This window comes from Dromiciops gliroides, chromosome 4 (assembly GCF_019393635.1).
Source record: "Dromiciops gliroides isolate mDroGli1 chromosome 4, mDroGli1.pri, whole genome shotgun sequence".
Classification (NCBI taxonomy): Eukaryota; Metazoa; Chordata; class Mammalia; order Microbiotheria; family Microbiotheriidae; genus Dromiciops; species Dromiciops gliroides.
In genome coordinates this window covers 116582199-116603576 of record NC_057864.1, presented here as the reverse complement: position 1 = coordinate 116603576, position 21378 = coordinate 116582199, and positions in this window count along the sequence as shown.

Below are 21378 nucleotides of genomic sequence, written 5' to 3'. Positions count from 1 at the left end.
TAAAACTCTAAACAAAACCTATTTAACTTGGCAAAAAACTGCTCCATACAAAGTATCAGTACCTTAAAGGCATAGTACTTTAAAGCTATTATATCTAGTATTGTAATGATAATTGTGTAAGAGAGGTATAAATACAATGCTGTATTAAAACCAAGGGATGAAAGGTCACTATAGAGTGGGGAGGTAGAATTAAGGAAAGAGATGATATTTCAATTGGTCTTTAAAGGGTAGGTAAGAAGAAGAATTGTTCAAGGCATCAGAAAACTTCGAGCAGAAATCTAAATTGGAAAGGTACATGAAGTACTCAGGGTAAAACAATCCATCTATTTCATCTGGAGCATGAAGTATGGGAAAGGAAGTAGAATAAGATGAACTGAGAGAGATAGTGTAGTTGGATTGTGAAGAATCCTATTTGCTAGCCTAAGAAGTTTGGTCCTTACTCAGTTGACAATGGAATCATTAAAGGTTTTAAACAGAGGAGTTATATAAAAAGATTAATATAGTAGGATGATTAGTCTAACAGTGATGGGAAGGATAGATTTTAGGGGTCCCACAGGAGAGGAGAGAAGATCTATTAGGAAGCTATTACAATAGTCTAGGTTGATATAAATGATGATCTGCACTAGGTTGACCGTATGGGGATAAAAACCATGTGACACATGTGCGACACTGATAAAGAATTGTAGAACTTGGAAACTGATGAGCTAGCAGGTGAACATTGGAGAATGCTAGTGCTACATGCAGAAATGGTATACTCAGAAGAAGACACAGGTTTAAGGGGGAGATAATAAGTTCTGATAATATGTGCCTTCCTGAAACTCCCCTCCCTGCCACCATCACTTTCTAGTTATGAAACAATAAGGAAATCAAGTCTGTCACTTTTACTAGAAAGGTATAGCAATCTGTTCTTCCATAGTTCCATTCATCATCCCTATAACTTTCCAAACCAAAATTCACCTCCCTAACCACTGCTCCACTATCTATGTTGTTTACTACTATTAGAATATAAGCTCCTTGAGAGCACTGACTTCAATTTTATATCTCTATCCATACTGCTTAGCACAGTATTTGGTACATAGTAAATACTCAATAAATGCGTTTTTTTTTTAATTCACTCATTCATACCTATCAACTATTTCTCAAACTATAAGATGGCCTTTTTACTCATTCCATTCTTAATAACTTTCAGATTTTTTTCTTTTGTGACTGCACTTATTACACTCATACTAATTTCCTTTCCAAGCATATTCTATTCTCAATTTTTCTCCTCTATAGCCCCAGTTCCTATTGTCTATTTTAAACATTATCCCTATTATTATAATGTTGGTCCCCTCTGTAGGACATATGTTGATAATGGGGTAATGAATCACAAAGCAGAGACAAAGTTGGATGCCAGAACCAAGAAAACTTAGAATACATTTGGTGTCTAAGAAAGACAATGGATCAACATCCACATAGATAATCAAGAGTCCAGAAGATGTACAAATCAGAACATAGAAGAGAATCAGTAATGCAGAAATTAGTTAGGTAAGTGAGGGCATATAAGAAGTCAGGATAAGCAGTGAATCGGAAACAAAGTGGGTAGAAAGATAAAAAAATCAGAAGATATAAATATTGTAAGTCTAGATGAGGCAGGTTGTCAGAAGTCTACATGAAAGTTTACAAAATATATAGAGAGATGAGGAAAATCTTGTGTGCTCTGGTGTCTGGGACAGAATGCTATTTTCTGAATAAAATATTTAGAAAGATAGCATAATATACTGGAAATAGAACTTGCCTTGTAGTAAGAACACTATGTTTGCATTCCAATTTTTTATACTTACTAATTATGTGACCCTAGTTAAGTCACTAAAAATCTTTCAAGCCTTCAGTCTCCTTATCTATTAAAGAGGTATACTGATCATAATAATACTTGTTCTATCTAGCTCAGATTGTTTTGTGATGAAAGCATATTTTAAACCTTAAAGAAAAAAAAATAAAGGAATGGGGGAACAGGAACTGGACCAGGTACAGGGTATAGGGAATGCTCAGGTGAAAAAACTTCCTTTACTAATAGAAGTTGGCATCTTCTCTGCAACTTTGAATCTTAGCTACCCAGAGTCAAGCTGTCATGTGAACAAACATATATTAAGCACTTATTACATATCAGGCACTATAAGTGCTGAGAATATGAATACAAGCAAAAATAATGTCAATTTCTTCCCTCAAGAAGCTTACATTCTGATGGGGAAAGACAATATAAAAAGAAGCTGCAAAGAGGGGGAAAGGGGTGGCTGGTAGAGAGAACGTAGCTGACCAGAGGCATGCTGTAGAAGGAAGTCAGGAGAGGATGTGGAAAGAACTAACTACTCAGAGGAAGACGCTGAAGGGACATAGTGATCACCCAGGGTGAAAAGGCTTGTTGAGGAAGAGTGATGTTCCAGGGTAAGAACTCTTCTGGGGCAGAAAGAAGTTCAGAAAGTCAGTAATTGAAACAAGAAAGGAATAAAGAAATGCCCAGAGTAATGAGCACTGAAGTAACTTTGTCATGGATCACACAGCTAGTATGTGTCAGAAGCAGGACTTAAACCCAGGATCTCCTGGCTTCAAAGACAGCTTTCTGTCCACTATACCACACCACTGCTCAGGAGATGCATCAGAATGGAAGAAACAAGGCAGAATAGAAAGAGTGGCTGCAAAGTACTGGTACCATGATGACCTTGACTCTGAGGCTAACTCCTGTCCGAGCCAAAAACTTCTTTAAGACCAGAACTAGGCCTCAACCATTCCTACAGAAGGAACCAAGAGAGTGTATCTGGTATATGTATGTGTATATGTGTATATATGTGTATGTATGTATGTATACACATATATTCACATATGTGTGCATTTATGTATATATGTATGTATGCATATACATAGAGATAGAAACAGACAGAGGCAGAGAGAGAAAGGAAGAAAAGGCAGTTTCTGATCACATGAACTCTTTTCCTTCTTCAGAGGTTTCAGAAAAACTTTTGGGATGCATTTCACCTTGAACTTTGAAATGAACTCACTATCATTTCTTTCTGCTCCACTGACTATGAATGGTCATCAGTTATGATTTCTATTGCTTTTAAATCATAACCTCTTTGATGAAAAGACCCTTATAAATGCTCAATACCATTTAGGTCTCACCTGCCTAAAGGTGTTTATTGAAGGTACTTTTGGGGGGAAAAGAAAGGGAAGGGAAAGGGATCAGATGACCTCTACCTGCTCAACCATGATGATTTTCTGTTTTGGAAATAATGCTACATACGTTTTTATAGTAGTCTCTAAACACTGCATAAAACTGAGGTAGTATACACTTGGAGCTCCTCTGTGTAGAACTGAAAGAATTCTATTGAAGCTGAGTTAAATGTTTCAAAGGGGTTACAGAATGGGAGGTAGAAAAAGATGTTTCAAACTTCCAAATATAAAACCTTTGAGAGTTCCAAGCCTACCACATTGCAAATAAAACCTTCTGGGGTTGATTTTTTTCCATTCTTGACAAAACATGATTTCCTAGTCAAAAGAAGAAAAGCCTAAAGGAAAATCTTAAAATAGACTCTTGAGACTTTGAAGGCATCAAATAGCTTTTATGAAACAACGTTTTGATGAATTAAATTTAAGAGAATCAGAAACATATGGATTAAATTTCCCTTGAAATACACATGAGTACCACACACCACAACTTATTATAAATCTGGAAACCATTTATTGATTTCCCAGAGCAAACACAATTAGGGAGCCCAAACAACGTATCTTCCCTTTTCTTGGACTGATATAGACTCACTGTACAGAAGCCATTCCTCAAATTGATTTCACAATGATTTTGAATGGTTTCTTCAGCCAAAAGAACTATATTTTCAGTGAATTCAAGCAATTGCCCTGATGTATCACCATATTGAACCGGCATATTGAAATTCTAGTAAATAGGTAACCATAGTGGCTTAAATCATATTGATAAAATTGTACACTGGATTTTAAACAAACCCGTATCATTTCTTAATGTAAAACCAATGGCTTTCAGAAACTGTGCGGATGTTTCAGTGCCATTTTTGGGATTACATTCTATATGTTAATACCACAAAGGCAATATAATCATTGCCCTTGTAATCCTCTTTCTCTCACTCATGGAACACCTCTTAGGAAACTTACATAGTTTTGTAACCTTTGTGTGATAGATTCATATGATATGAAAGACCTGGATATACTTTGAGGGATTTTCTACTTCTCTGGATTATTACCCACATCCACATAATATGGGAGCTTGGTTATATTTCATCCTAAAGGGTGTTACCACCAAATTCCCCATGCAAGTATGTGGTTCACAAAATTTAAATATGGAAAGATTTAATTATTGGCCATTGAAAACAATAGAATTTAGGGCAGTTAGGTGGTATACTCAGGAGAACCTGAGTTCAAATCTAGCCTCAGAAACTTACTAACTGTGTGACCCTGGGCAATTCACTTAACCCTGATTGCCTCCAAAAACCCAAACCAAACAAACAAAAATAAAATAGAACTCATTTTAATGCCCATAGAAGCAACAATTAATAAGTGACCTGTCCTCAGAAAACTAGGGAATATCAGTCACTTAATCACCTAGCATATTCAGGTGCATGTGACCTCTTAGAACTTATCTGTCATTGATATTCTTATGACCTCTCCTCAGGTGGTATTACAACCTCTGTCTTACCCTGTCTAGTGTTCTCCTTAGGTCATAGCAGATAATAGTCTTTTAAAAATCCATTTTAGGCAGTGTTCTATATTCCAAGGAGACTGACTTCTTGCATTCTCCCCACAGCTCTGAGCCAATGGACTTCTTGTTCCCTTCCCCAGGATTAGCTGCTGGATGACATTTCTAGCTTCTAATCTGATCCCATGGATAGAACTCTGGGCCTGGAGTCAGGAAGATTTATCTTCATGAGTTAAAATCTGGCCTCAGACACTTGCTAGTTGTGTGACCCTGGGCAAGTCACTTAACCCTGTTTGCCTCAGTTCAGTATCTGTAAAATGAGCTGGAGAAGGAAATAGCAAAGCACTCCAGTACCTCTGCCAAGAAAACCTCAAATGAGGTCATGGAGAGTCAGACAAGACTAAAACAGCGAATTTGATCCTATTCAATAAGAAGGATTAGAAGTTAAGGATTGTATTTAACTTGATTATATATTCCATTTAGCTAAGCAAAAGTGAAAAGGAAATGACAAATCAGATATGATTTTTGATTAAATGAACTACTATTCCCAAATTCTATCTTTTTCTAGGTGGCCAGTTTATCTTATCAGTTTTGAAATTATGGTTAGTGTGGATTTTTTTTTTTCATTTAGCTTGGCTCTGATGCCCCTCCTATTGTAAAAACCCTAATTATTCCCTGACTTTTTCTATATTTCATTCAGCCCTAGTTATGTGAACTTTGCGCAATGGAGTTAGCTCCCCACCACAATGTTTTACTGTATGAAATGTTTTATTCTCCTCCCATCCCCAACCAAGTATTCAGTTTCATTCTATTCTCTTTTGTTTTTTGTTTGTTTCTTTTTGGGGGGGGCAATGAGGGTTAAGTGACTTGCCCAGGGTTACACAGCTAGTAAGTGTCAAGTGTATGAGGCCAGATTTGAACTCAGGTCCTCCTGAATCCAGGGCTGGTGCTTTATCCACTGCGCCACCTAGTTGTCCCATTCTATTCTCTTTTGATTACATTGTAGCTATTATGTATATTGTTTCCTGGTTCTAAGTACTTACTTCACTCTTCATCACTTCAAACAAATTTTTTTATGTTTCCTTGATTTCCTATATTTTATCTTTTTGTACTTGATTTTGATTTCTAGCTTTATCATACCAGCTAGGTGGTATGGTGCATAGAGTGCTGGCCCTAGAGTCAGAAAGACTTGAGTTCAAATCAGGCCTCAGATACTTATCAGCCATGCATGTCATTCAATCTCTGAATGCCTTAGTTTTCTCAATTGTAAAATGGGTATTATAATCATACTACCCCCACCCAGGTTGCTGTGAGGATAAAATGAGATTATATTTGTAAATCATTTGTAAAATCAGTAAAAATCTGTAAAAAAACAAACCACCTGACTTGTAAATCAGTGCCTGGCACATAGCAGGTACTTAATAAATGCTTGTTCCCTTTGTCTCCTTCCTTTACTTACTTTCTATATGAACTTGAGCAAGCCACTTAATATCTCTGGGCCTCAATTTCCTCACCTATAAAATGGAGTTTGACTAGAGAATTATCTTTGAGCTCTAATCTATGATCATATGATCTTATTTGTTTTAATTCCATATCTGTCTATACATGCAAATATATAACTCTAGCCTTTTACCAGAGATATTTGATTTCCCCCCAATTGACAATTTTCCTTTTTATCCCAGCTCCATTGATTTTATTTGTACAAAATATTTTTAATTTTGTGCACTTGAAATTATTTATTTTGTCTTCTGTTACCTCCTCTATCTCTCATTTGGTTAAGAAGTCTCCCTCTAACAATGTCTATAAACTAGGGAATGTCTGAACAAGTTGTGGTATATGATTGTAATGGAATATTATTGTGCTATAAGAAATGAGGATGATTTCAGAAACACCTGGAAAGACATGAATTGATGTGCAGTTGAATGAGTTTAGGTATTTGGACCACATTTGTCTCATTAAAGGAATTTGATGTGTGCTAACTTTCTTAATTATTGAGAATAATTTGGTAACCATTACTCAATAAACATTTAATAGAATTAAACTACAAACTACTACCTAGATTAGGATTTTTTTCCCTTATAAGTTCCTTATACAAATTATTCATTTGAGTCCCCCCCCCCAAAAAAAAATCAGCTTTACAAAATAAAAGATGGAGGAGACATGAATAGACAAAAGTTTGTCTGAGGAAGATCAGGAAGCCCCCATCATGAAACCCCTGGGTAATGTGGCAGCCAAAAAAGCTAATGTGATCTTTGGCTGCATTGAGTGAGGTGAAGATTTCAGGAATAAGGTGAACATAGTCCATCTTCACACTATCCTTGTCATACCTCATCTGGCGTATTGCATTCAGTTCTGGGCATCACATTTTAAACAGGGTATTGATAAACTGGAAAGCATTCAAAACAGGATAGACTTAAAAATGACTTCCTGAATCAGTAGGTCAAAAAAACCCCATGGAAACAATTGTAATGGAGTCTGGTCATAGCATGCACACCTGAGGAAGAAAGCCAGGTGCTTCAATTCTTCTTCATCACAGATTTTTGGAAACAGGTTACTCAAGGCTCTGGGAACTGGGCCCTTACTGGCCAGACTTTCCCCTTTAACTATTAACAACTGGATGAAAGAAAACTGAAACAATGAGATAAAATACTACAATTTCTGGGGTGCAGATAAGCAGTCCTTTGAGGAAAAATTATACATTTACATTTATAAAATTAAAAAAAGGAAAAAAGAGGAATGAAGATTTGAGTATGGAGTTAAAAAAATAAAAACTAGTTGCACCGTGAGCAGGGTACCATGATTTGGTCTCCTTGGGCATATGCTACATCTTCCTGAGTTCAAATCTGGCCTCGGACACTTACTAGTTGTATGACCCCAGGCAAGTCACTTAACCTTGTTTGCCTCAGTTCCTCATCTGTAAAATGTGCTGAAGAAGGAAATGGAAAACTACTCCATAATTTTTGCCAAGAAAAAGGGGTCATGAAGAATCAAGCACAACTGAAAAAGAACACAACAACAATACAAAATTTTAACTGGATACAGATCAGGAAGGTGTACCCAAGAGGAGTCTTGCTGAGTTTAATGGCTTGTTAACAAGGTTAACAAGATTAACAAGGTTAATGGATGAGGTCATTCTGGCTTGGAAGGCCTCAACCCCATTAACATCACATTTGAAGATGATTGATTGAGTCAGGACTAATCACACTTGGATTTGGGCTCTAAAATGGAGTTGAGTTGGCCAGACAAAAGCAGATGAACACAACAGACTCTGAATCACTAGAAGGAAGCCCAAGTAGCCCAGTTTTCCCCAATCCTCCCTACCCCCAACTACTGACCCAGAACCTAGAAGAGGATGGAACCATCTGATTTCAGATGTTGCTGCTGCTAAAGAGTTAAGATAAAAACTTTTTTTTGTTGTTGTTGTGGGTAAATGGGGGTTAAGTGACTTGCCCAGGGTCATGCAGCTAGTAAATGTCAAGTGTCTGAGGCCGGATTTGAACTCAGGTCTTTCTGAATTGAGGGCCGGTGCTCTATCCACTGTGCCACCTAGCTGCCCCCTAGGCTAAAAACTTTTTATAAGAGACATACAAACTAGGAATGAGGCATAAATCACTGCAAGTAAAGGCCTTTTCAACCTCAGATATAGGTTGAATCAGAAATTGCATCAGATTATCCATTGAACTAGGAAGAGCCTCCCTCTCAGTGACTTTAATAGGAGTGAGTCTACCTTCTGGCTCTTACTTCCCCATGGTAGAGAATTCTCTCACTGTGACTTCCCCTATGCTGAGAGCCCTTCTTCCCAAAGAAATGGTTGCTAGAACATGGGCTCAGTTAGGTAAGCTTGATCCTGGACCTCTGGATATCTCTTCTGTTTGGTTTCTTCCTCTGAATATAGGTGTGTAGACATCAATCCTAATATATGTATACTTTTAGACTTGGAGCCAATTTTCTAAGTTGGAGAGGTTGAGAGCTCCTGAGTTCCTTAGTTGGCAATCATTGCACCAAAGGAGGCACTCCCCAAACCTACTATAGTACTTCTTTTTTTAATGTAATTTGATTAAATTTTTTTTTCAAATTATATATAAAGATTTTATTGAGGAAGGCAAGGCAGTGCACACGCAAAAATGAAATGCTTATTTAGCAATCCCTCAAAATGTTTCATGTTTTAAGTCTTAACCTCCTCAGCCAGAACAGTGCTTAAAAATTACTACTGCTTATTTAAATATTGATTAATGTATATGTATGAGTCTTTGTTAAGTATCTCTCTCTTGTAGAAGAAATAAATAGCTGTCATATATTTGATGAATATTATACATTGAGCACCTCTAAATTTTCTTTAGGGGAACACACTAGACATAGGCCAACCTTAACCTTTAATTGATTCTCTCCATGGCCCATGGTAGGAGTATAAAGTGCCAAAAATTGAAAAAGAGAAGAAAAAAAAAAGACTCAACTCCTCTGTATGGAGCCAGGTTCACCTTAGTCTGAATCTATTTATATGTTTTGTTCAAGCTAAGTCAACAAGTATTTTTTTTTAATTTTTTTTTGGGGGGGGGGTGAGGCAATTGGTGTTGTGATTTGCCCAGAGTCACACAGCTAGTAAGTGTCAAGTGTCTGAGGTTGGATTTGAACTCAGGTCCTCCTGAATCCAGGGCCGGTGCTTTATCCACTGTGCCACTTAGCTGCCCCAACAAGTATTTTTGAAGCACATTCTACATACCAGGTACTGTGCTAAGCATTAGGAGACAAAAAAGGGGGACAAAACCAGTCCTTGCCTTCAAGGAGTTTATAATCTAATAAGAGAGAGAATATGAAAACAATTATGTACAAACAATAGAGCTATAATTAAACTGGAGGTAGTCTCAGAGGGAAGGCACTAGTCTTAAGGGGGATCTAGAAATGTAGAGGGAAGTAACAGGGAAGATGAGTGAAAAGATAGGAAGAGACATATTTATGAAGGGCTTTAAAAAACCAAACACAAGATTTTATATTTGATCTTGGAGGTAAAAAGGACCTGCTGGAGTTTATTGAATGGGATGTGGCGGGGTTCAGATTGGGGGCTGACATGGTTAGGCCCTATGATTTAGGAAGATCACTTTGCTAGCTGATTGGAAGATGGCCTGGAGTGTCTAGAAGCTTGAGGTAGTTAGGAAAACTAACAAGCTACTGCAATAGCAGATCAGGGGGGAGGAGATGGGGCCTGAACAAGAGTAGAAGCAGTGTCCAGATCTAGTGGACTATTTAGAAATTGGGGGTAGGTACCTTAGACTAGTTCACTCAGCAAGTTCTGTGTTGTTACATGTACACTTGGACAATATATTCATACACACCCATCTTTCTCTGTTTCTGTGTATACATATATACACATATGTATATAAAGAGACATCCAAATGACTCATTCTTTCTCCATATATGTGCTCTCTCTCTCTCTCTGTCTCTGTCTCTCTTTTATAGGTTTGTGTGTGTGTGTTTGTGTGTGTGTGTGTGATCTGCCCCCTTAGACATGTAAGCTCTTTGATGGAAGGGACTATTTCACTTGTGATTATATCCTCAGTTTAGTACAGTGCCTGGCACATCTTGTTGTTCAGTCATTTTCATTGGAGTCCAACTCTTTCGGACCCCATTTCAGGTTTTCTTGGCAAAGATACTGGAATGGTTTGCCATTTCCTTCTCCAGCTCATTTTATAAATGAGGTACCTGAGACAACTGGTGGCTGCTAGGTAGGGCAGTGGATAGAGCTCCACATCAGAAACCAGAAAGATTTATCTTTATGAGTTCAAATCTGGCCTCAGACACTAAGTACTAGCTGTGTGACTCTGGACAAGTCACTTAACACTGTTTCCCTCAGTTCCTCATCTGTAAAATGGGCCAGAGAAGGAAATGGCAAAACCACTCCAGTATCTTTGCCAAGAAAACCACAAAATGGGATCACAAAGAGTCTGACACAAATGAAATTACTGAACAAGGGGTAGCTCACATTTCCAATGCTGCAGAAGGTCTTCATACTGCTCTCAGTAGACTTGCTCTTTAATGAGCACTTTGCACGGCTGAAGCTGCTTTTCACTGGGCATGGTGGTATCTCTGCTGGACCTGCCTTACTAGATCGTCAGTCTTTTACAAGGTAATGGTTAGAACTTGTCTCAATAAGGGTGATTGCCAACTCTTGAATCATAGTTACCACACCCCACTAACAAAAGCCTGGCAGAGTGCACCCAGGCTGAAATTTGACCCCTATTTCTGGGGCAGAGTTCAGTGCCTTCTGTTACAAATAACAGTTTATAAGTTTAGCTATTTGTACCCCAAGATCTTCTCTGGCTTGTTTGTAAATGAATTTGACAAAGAGCAGCAGGTACCCTAATGAGAGAAGGTCAGTGTTTTCCATCTACTTAAGATGGCCTAGGGTAGAAAAATCACTCTTTTCAGGAATCATAAGGTCACAATGAATTCAAACAATATGTTATGAGACATTTAGCGTTAAGAGAATCACAGACCAATGGCAGCCTGGGAAACAATTCCTAGACCCAATCACTAAGGCCATCCAGTATGAAACTAGGTGATTTTCTATCTTGCTCCAGTGTAGGTATTCTTTTTATTTTATTTTATTTTTTTGGTAGGGCAGTGAGGGTTAAGTGACTTGCCCAGGGTCACATAGCTAATGTCAAGTGTCTGAGACTGAATTTGAACTCAGGTCCTCCTGAATCCAAGGCCAGTGCTTTATCCACTGCACTACCTAGCTGCCCCTAGTGTAGGTATTCTTTTTTTTTTTTTTTTTTAGTGAGGCAATTGGGGTTAAGTGACTTGCCCAGGGTCACACAGCTAGTAAATGTTACATGTCTGAGGCTGGATTTGAACTCAGGTACTCCTGACTCCAGGGCCAGTGGTCTATCCATTGCGCCACCTAGCTGCCCTAGTGTAGGTATTCTTAATTTGAGGTCTGAAGATATTCAAGGGGAAGGGCAGGTGAAAGGAATAAGCATTTATATAGCACCTACTATGTGCTAAGCACTTTTTACAAATATTGTGTCATTGTATCCTCACAACAATCCCATTATTATCCCCCTTTTACAGTTGAGAAAACTAAGTTAAAAAGAGTTTAAGTGATTTGTCCAGGATTATATGAAGTTGGGTTTGAACTTGTCTTCCTGACCCTAGGTCTACCGTGCTGCTGGCTGCTTGTAGATAGAACTCAGAGGGTTTTTGAACTTAGCTGGGGAAAAAAAGTTATGTCTTTATTTTCACTAACTTCTAACTGAAATTTAACATTTCCTTCTATTATGAATGTAGGCAAAACACGATAGAAATATTAGCAGTAAGTGTGACTTTTGTCACCAAGAAGAATTATATTTTCATATTATATTAAATTTATTGCAAATATCTCAAAACATTTTTATTTCTATATTCACCATTTAAAATTTTCATGTTTATACTTATCACTATTTTGAAATTATTGTAGTTAAATTTTGGGGAAGATGTGGGGGAAAAAAGAACCACAAATGCACTGTTGGTGGAGTTGTGAACTGATCCAACCATTCTTGAGAGCAATTTGGAATCATGCCCAAAAGATTATAAAAGTGTACATACCCTTTGATCCAGCAATACCACTACTAGGTATATATCCAAAAGAGATCATAAAAAAGGGAAAAGGACCCACATGTACAAAAATATTTATAGCAGCTTTCTTTTTGGTGGCAAAGAATTGGAAACTGAGGAGATGCCCATCAACTGAGGAATAGCTGAACAAGTTGTGGTATATGAATGTAATGAAATATTATTGTGTTTATAAGAAATGATGAGCAGGCAGATTTCAGAAAAACCCGGAAAGACTTAAGTGTACTGATGCTGAAAGAAGTGAGCAGAACCAGGAGAACACAGTAGACAGTAACAGCAACACAGTGTGATGATCAGTGGTGATAGACTTAGGTCTTCTCAGCAATACAATGATCCAAGACAATTCCAAAACACTCATAAAAAAAAAAATGCTCTCCACATCCAGAAAAAAGAACTATGGATTCTGAATGCAGATTAAATCGCACTATTTTTGCTTTTGTTGTTTGTTTCTCTTTCTTTCTTGAGGTTTTTACCTTTTATTCTGATTTTTCTTTCACAACATGACTAATGTGGAAATATGTTTAACATGATTGCACATACATAACCTATATCAGATTGCTTGCTGTCTTGGGGAGGGGAGAGGGAATGGAGGGAGGGAGAAAAAAATTGGAACTCAAAATCTTATAAAAACAAATGCTGAAAACTATCTTTACATGTAACTGGAAAAAATAAAATACTATTAAGATTAAAAAAAGAAATTGTTGTAGTTATTAGGTTGATGCTAGGTATATTATATCGAAAATTTATTTTAAAAACATTTTCATAATTGTATTTTAATGTAATTTGTTTCCTCTTTAATTCTGTGCATTTTATTTTATTTTCATTATTCTGAGAAGGGGTCAATAGGCTTCACCAGTCTGTCAAAGTGGACCAGGGCACAAAAAAGGTTAAGAACTCCTGCATTATTGAATTATTTCTGAATTTACATATTCTTTATTGCTTTGTAAATAAACCCTAGGAAAGAAATGCTTGTTGCAAGGCATGTATGGTAATATATATTAGAAAGGGAAAACTGAGAAGAAACAAGATTCAGACACCTAGTTAGAGTGGTAAAGGTAAGAGAAGAGGGACACAAATAATGAGAAATCTATTGCATCTGGTTTCTGAATCCAGGAAGCCAAGCAAGCTCGGTTCAGAAGGTCTCCATATGTTTTGTACACTGTCAGCACACAGTGCTTAATTAGTAAGAATGCACGTATTGTGTTGTGCATTATACAGTAGAAATGCAAGGCTTGTTCAAAAAGCAAGTTAGCAAAGTATTTTTTTAGAAGCTGATTTGATTACAGGGCAAGTGAATTCGTGATGTGCTGCATGAGAAATTCAAATAGACACTAAAGAAAAATATGGGAAGAGCAGCTGGACTAGACCAAAGATAGACTGGGAAGGTTGGTAGTTACATAATTTCAAAGGCATTGAAGGATTGTTTCTTGAGATATCTGTGAGAGGAAAGCATACCACAGACTTGGAGGAAAAAACACCTTGGTCTTTATGATTACGATATAAGGTTTCCGAGAAAATATCAATAACTACTGACTTATAGGTCTACTTTCCTATATCTACTGAATATGTATGAGAATAATCTATCTATGTTATTGAAGAAGGTATGCAAAGGGAACATATGAACTTCAAAAGTGATATTCATCGGGGCGGTTAGGTGGTGCAGTGGATAGAGCACTGGCCCTGGAGTCAGGAGGACCTGAGTTCAAATCTGGCCTCAGACACTTAACACTTACTAGCCGTGTGACCCTGGGCAAGTCACTTAACCCCAATTGCCTCACTAAAAAAACAAACAAACAACAACAACAAAAAGTGATATTCATCATTAGACCATATATTACAATGACAAAATTGACTAAAAATACAAGTAAAGTGCCACTGGGGCATTATTTTAAAAAACTGATTTAGCAAAGAAAATCTAAAACCTCTTTTTTCAGTATCTTTCATATCAACATATTATGTCTTAGGTGTGGTATTTAAATTATTTGTGCTAATCTGTGTTTTCTAAAACTATGAATTGCTATTTATATATTAATGTCTATGGCACCCATTTTGGCAGTAAGCATTTATTATTATTTTTTAATAAAAGTATTTTATTATTTTCCAGTTACCTGTAGAAATAGTTTTCAACATTTGTTTATATAAGATTTCCAATTTCTCTTCCCTCCCCTCCCTCCCTCCTCCCCTAGACATCAGGTAATCTGATATAGGTTATATACACACACACACACACACACACACACACACATATACACATATATACATATATATGTATATATATGTACATATATATAATAACATTAAACCTATTTCTGCATTAGTCATGTTATAAGAGAAGAATCAGAGCAAAAAGGAAAAACCTTAAAAAAGAAAAACAACAGCACCAAAAACAGAAGAAATAGTATGGTCCAATCAGCATCCATATTCCACAGTTACTGTTTTTTTTATTTGGAGAGCCTTTTCTATCATGAGTCCTTTGGAACTTTCTTGTACCATTGGATTGGTGAGAAGAATCTAGTCTATCACAGTTGATGGACACATAATGTTGATGATACTGTGTGTAATGTTCTTCTGGTTCTGCTCATCTCACTCATCATCAATTCATGCAATTCCTTACAGGTTTCTCTGAACTCCTCCTGCTCATCATTTCTTACAGCACAATAGAATTCCATTATATTCATGTACCACAACTTGTTCAGCCATTCCCCAACTGATGGGCATCCCCTCAAGTAAGCATTTATTATTAATCAATATCATATATACCAGTAAAGAATTTACTGTGTGGCAGTTAGCACAAGTAGGAGAAAAGCCCCAGAAGACCCATGCTGTCTCTTAGAGAGACAGCACATGGTCTCCAGGAGAGTTCGGAAGAACATTACCTACACTGTCCTAAAAGGGAGAGTGAGCACCCAGTGACAACATTCCAAGCCAAGGGAGCAGGTCCAGGAAGCCAAGAGAGAGAAAGCCTCTTGTGGTCAAGGCTTTTGTCCTCTTTTGGTAGAAGCATCTCTCTCTCTCTCTCTCTCTCAAAGCTAATTGGTTACCATCATTCAATCCCATTGGTTGATGTGACTTGAGGGTGGACCAAATTAAAATGAACTCTACTGATGACTTAATGGGAGAGAGCCTCAGCTGAAAGGCAAAAGTGAAGTCCTGTACCTAGGTGTGGTTTAATTTTTGTCAGCTCACTGAGCTGACAAAGGAATCAATCTATATTTCTTTTGTTCCCCTGGGCTTGTCCCAGATGAAATTTGCTAAAGTTCCTGGACTTTCTGGAGTGAGGGGGAGAAAGGGACTGAAACTGATCTCTGAGTCTCCAAGAAATTCATTTTTGTTTTGTTTTGTTTTTTGTTTTTTGGGTGAGGCAATTGGGGTTAAGTGACTTCCCCAGGGTCACACAGCTAGTAAGTGTCAAGTGTTTGAGGTCGGATTTGAACTCAGGTCCTCCTGAATCCAGGGCTGATGCTCTATCCACTGCGCCACCTAGCTGCCCCTAAGAAATTCATTATTAATAATTATTTTCTCACATAGGTCAAAATCTTATGTCTGTACATAATCATAGACTTGTAAGCCTTGGTGCTTACTAGGATAAAGTTATAATAGGCTGCAGATAGTGGAGAAAGCATATATCTCACACACACACACACACACACAATCTAACTCAGATAAGCCTCCAAATGAAATAATTATAGATTAAGCAAATGCTAAATTGTGTGGTACCAATGAGAAGTGCAACAGGACTTCAGAGAAGGAGAAGTCTGTATTGGCTCAAGTAGGTGCAGATTCATAGGGGAGATGAGTGATAGAGAATGGTAACAAATGTAACCCAGCACTCAATCTTAGAGAATGATTATTTAATGCTCTCTGGCTTCATGAGGAGTGGAGTTGGTGAGCATTTTTGAGAATTATCCATTGTTCTGGTTTCCAGCTTCAAGAGAAGAAATGGTCATTTCCATATTCTAACTTTAAGGACGGGACCTGGAATGAGAAAAAGACTTCAGGAAGAAGTCAACATATAGATAGAAGAGTTAGTACCTTGATCATGTACCTATTCCCAGTTCACTTGCTAAAGACTTCAGATAATTTTCCATTGCGTGAAATCTGGGTCTCTCTCTCTCTCTCTCTCTCAAGATGAGAAATCTTGCTGCCAGTAGAAGACCTCATTCACTCTATGTATGTCTGGTATACTCTATTATGCATAACTTCTTTAATTTCTGTTTACTTGGATAACTGTAGGCTTATTTGCTATTCACGATGTATGGTGGTTTTTGTGGAACTAGCATTTGGTGGAGAAGTTTAACCTTCAGATACATATCTTGGGCCATTTCTTCCCTAGGACCAATTGAACCAAAACTTATTTCTCTTATATGAGCAATAATTAGGGGGTGGACAGATAGAAGAGCAGAATAGTCAACCTTGCAGCCACAATTTTCTGTTTGTGCTTGGCAGAATTAAAGTCTCATTTGAAAAGGGGAGAGTGGAAAAGATTCTAGAGATTCATACCTCCCTATGAATCATATCTATAAAGACCCATGTGGACACACATATACTTACATTGGCCACCCCTCTCTCCCCCCAGACAATTTCTGAACTCTGGAAGTCTACAAACTCATTAGGGAGACTATCAAAATCCATGAAAATCTAAATAACAGTCCAAGGCAGTATAGGCATGAGGTCAGAAGATCAGAGGAAAGAAAGAAAATTGTAGACTAGAATGGTCACATATTTCCATAGATGGACTGGTTCTTGACTTTGACCTTAAAGAATAAATACAGTCTGCATAAACAAATAAAATTTGATAGAGCATCTTAGACAGGAGAAAGTGAATCTGCAGGTTTCAGGGGGACACCACTGCTGCTTATTTCTGAACATGATCCTTTCTGGAATGCCTAGGGCCTCCCTACCTGGGAACATCATTGCCAGGTACAGGACACAGATCTCCTCAGTCCTCCCTGCATCTGTGACCTGGAACTAGGTAGTGGGTGACAAAGCCACCAACTAGTACTACTTGTTCCTGTCTAGTATGGAATGGTGTGTGTGAGTGTGTGTGTGTGTGTGTGTGTGTGTGTGTGTGTTTATTACCGAAAGTTCAGGAAATTGGCTTAGACAGAATGAAAGATTTATGTTGGGGAATTGTGAAAAACGAAGTTAGATATGTAATATGGGACAAGATGGTAGAGGGCCTTGAACCAGGCTAAGGAATTTGTCCTTTGTCCTATTGGTAGTGAAGAGCCTTTAAATTTTGTTTCAATTTAATAGGAAAGTGAGATAATGGAAAATGTTTTAGGAAAGACTTAATCTGTCAACATTGTACAATACAAATTAGAAAAGAGGGAAACACTATAAATAGGGAGCCCAGTTAGATGACTGTTGTAATAAGCTAAGAGTGAGATGATAAAGGCATAGACCAAGGTAAAGGAAAGGATGATAATTATTATTATTATTAATGATCATGATGATACCATTAACAACAATAATAAGAACACTAATTTAATAGCTAGAATTTATATAGAACTTTGAAGTTTCCAAAGCACTATATAAATATTATTTCATTTAAAATAATGAGATGAAAGAATGAAAAGGAAGGGATGAATACCAAAAGCACTGTAAAAGAAGAAATAGCAGTTTAGTGTTTTTGTAGGAGAGAGAGAAAGAATTCAAAGATGACTAGTGAAAAATAAGGTTAGACCACAATTCTAGAGGATTCATGATGAAACAAGCTATCTACCTCCTGACTGGAGAGTTAATGAAGGCACTTGGAGTCCAGAATGACATATTGGGGTTTTGGACATATCCAATACAGTAATTTGTTTTGTTTAAGGATATAGATTTGTAATAGGGTGTTTGTGTTTCTTATATTCTCAACTGGGAGATGGGAAAGGTGGTGGGAGAGAGAGAAGGTAGGTCTTTGTGTAAGCAATATAAAATTTAATTTAAAAAATTAAAAACAGTGGCAGCTAGGTGGCACAGTGGATAGAACACCAGCCCTGGATTCAGGAAGACCTGAGTTCAAACTTGACCTCAGACACTTGACACTTACTAGCTGTGTGACCCTGGGCAAATCACTTAACCCAAATTGCCTTACCAAAAAAAAAAATAATAAAATTAATTAATTAAAAAGAAGAAATGAGGAGACAGAGCCAAGATGGCAGAGTAGAAGGAAACAATGCAACAAGCTTCCCTCCTAAAGTCCTCTGAACAGATCTAGAAAATCTACCAGTTTGAAACCTGATGGGGAAAACCAAGACAAAGTCAGAGTTAGTCATATTTATTTTGTAGCCCAAATTGGCAAAGAGGTTACTGGGGACACTGTTCAGGAGTTCCACATGGGGACCATTCCAGTGCAGGAAGAGGCTGTTCATCAGAACAAGATGAGTTCCCAGACTCTTACCAGGGCATCCTCAGATCCATACTGGAGCACCTAGGGGGCAGCTAGGTGGCACAGTGGATAAAGCACCGGCCCTGGATTCAGGAGGACCTGAGTTCAAATCTGGCCTCAGACACTTGACACTTACTAGCTGTGTGACCCTGGGCAAGTCACTTAACCCCCATTGTCCCCACAAAAAACAAAAAACAAACAAACATACTGGAGCACCTATACAAGAAAAAGTACAAGTTGGTGGCTTTGTCACCCACTACCCAGTTCCAGATCATAGTGTAGGGAAGACTGAGTTGGAGATCTTGCATCCTGTACCTGGCAGTGCCATTTTCAGGTAGGGAGGCCCTGGGCAGTATACTCAGAAAGGATCATATTCAGAAATAAGCAGCAGTGGTGTGCTCCTGAAGCCTGGAGAGGAATAACTAAATCAAGAATTCCAGACCAAAGGGGAGCCTGCAGTTCACTGAACCCAGTAGAACTTTCTAACTGCTTGGTAGGGGTGGAGTTCAGCATTTGTCTACTCACTGAGACTCAAACCAAGGTCAGTAACTTGCAGAGCTCAGACCCAGGGAGATGGCAATCAAACTTTGTCTTGAATCTGTTAATAAGAATGTATGGACTAGGGGGCAGCTGGGTGGTGCAGTGGATAAAGCACCGACCCTGGATTCAGGAGGACCTGAGTTCAAATCCCACCTCAGATGCTTGACACTTACTAGCTGTGTGACCCTGGGCAAATCACTTAACCCTCACTGCCCCACCAAAAAAAAAAAAAAAAAAAAAAAAGAATGTATGGACTACTTGGATTTGGTGGAACTGCCTTAAAATCCAAAAGGATTTTATGACACCCTGGATTAATAGGAGCAAAATGCCCTTTGGAAATTTCAAACTGAACCAGATAGTTAGCGAATAAGTCCCTATTCACTAATTTCTTTCCCCAAGAGACTAAATAGATGTTATTGTTCTCCTTATCAAATATCTAGGCATCCTTGTCCTTGATAAACACTTCCTGTTTCTTTAAGTTGCCTGTTATAGTATTTGCTTTAGGTTGATTAATAGCATCCTAATGAAACTGACTATGCTGTAACCAGTGAAAGAAAAAAAAAATGGTTTACATACTGTCACAAAAAAGGGGAACCTTTGAGAGCTCCTTCTTTGGAAGGGGTCTCCGTATGATTCATGCTTGCTTGTTCTTGGGACAAATAAACTGGTACTATGTTTTTCCTTTCTGTCTCTGATCTGGTTTTTCCTGTAGGAGACATTATGAAAATAATTTGTCTGCTGGTTTGTTTTTTTTTTCCTGTAGGAGACAGGCATGAAAACAAAATTTGACACATCATCCTACCTTAGGAATTCTGAAAGCTTCTAGGTGTCCAGCTTGAACTATTCCTGAGGTCCAGGAACAACACAACACAATACCACAAAAAAAGCAGCAACTTAAACAACCCAAATTTTCCTTCAAGAAATGCCTAGAAGTTCAGAGAAACCTGGAGGGTCTTGCGTGAGCTGATGATGAGTTAGATGAGCAGAACCAGAAGAACATTGTACACAGTATCATCAACATTGAGTGTTGATCTACTGTGATGGACGATATTCTTCTCACCAATGCAATGGCACAGAAGAGTTCCAGGGAACTTGTGATGGAAGAGGATCTCCAAATCCAAGGGAAAAAAAAAAAAGAACTGCGGAGTATAGATGCTGAATGAACCATACTATTTCTTTTGTTTTTGATGCTGTTGTTTTTTTTCTATATTGAGGTTTTTCATCATTGCTCTGATTTTTTCTCTTATAACATGACTAACACAGAAATATGTTTAATGTTATTATGTGTATATACATATATAACCTATATCATATTACCTGCTGTCTAGGGAAGGGGGGAGGGAGGGGAAGGAGGGAGAAAAATCTGAAATTGTAAAGCTTGTATAAACAAAAGTTGAGAACTATCTTTACATGTAACAGAAAAAAAAATACTTTATTAATTAAAAAAAATAAATTCTGAAAAAAAAAAAGAAATGCCTAGAGTCTGGCCCTAACATCAAATCCGGGGAATGAGAAAAGAAAAAATAATAATTCTATCATGAAAAGTTATTATGGTGACAAGAATGCTCAAGACAAACCCAGAAGAGAGTGACACCAAAACCTTTATGAGCAAAGCCTCATACAAGCAACATAGTATAGGCATACATTCATCTAGATTTCCTGAAAGGGATGAAGCAAGAGTTTCAAAGATGAGTTGAAAATGTTGTTTTTTTTTTGGTCAAAGAAATCAGCATACTAGAAGAAAAAAAATTGTTAAAGAAGTACCAAGGAAAACTTAATATAATCCTATGGGAGAAAAATGGATTTTTAATGAAATAGAAGATTTCCAAGTATTTCTGATGAAAAGACCAGGCTTGTATAGAAACTTTGGAATTTTAATGCAGGAGTGAAGAGAAACCAACAAAAATAAATAAATACATAAAACCAGACAAAAAATGAAATATTGTTAAAAAAAGACTAAACGAAGATAAACTATACATTCTAATATGAGGAGATGATACTTTTCTCCCCATTGAATCCTATGATCTTCAGGGTCATCAAGGGAGTCTAATTAGGCTCTAATTAGGTAGTAGTTCTGTTGTCTCGATAATCTTAAAAGGAGATTTAAAGAGACAGTGAGAGGAATACATATCCTAGAGGGGGGAGGGGGGGAGGG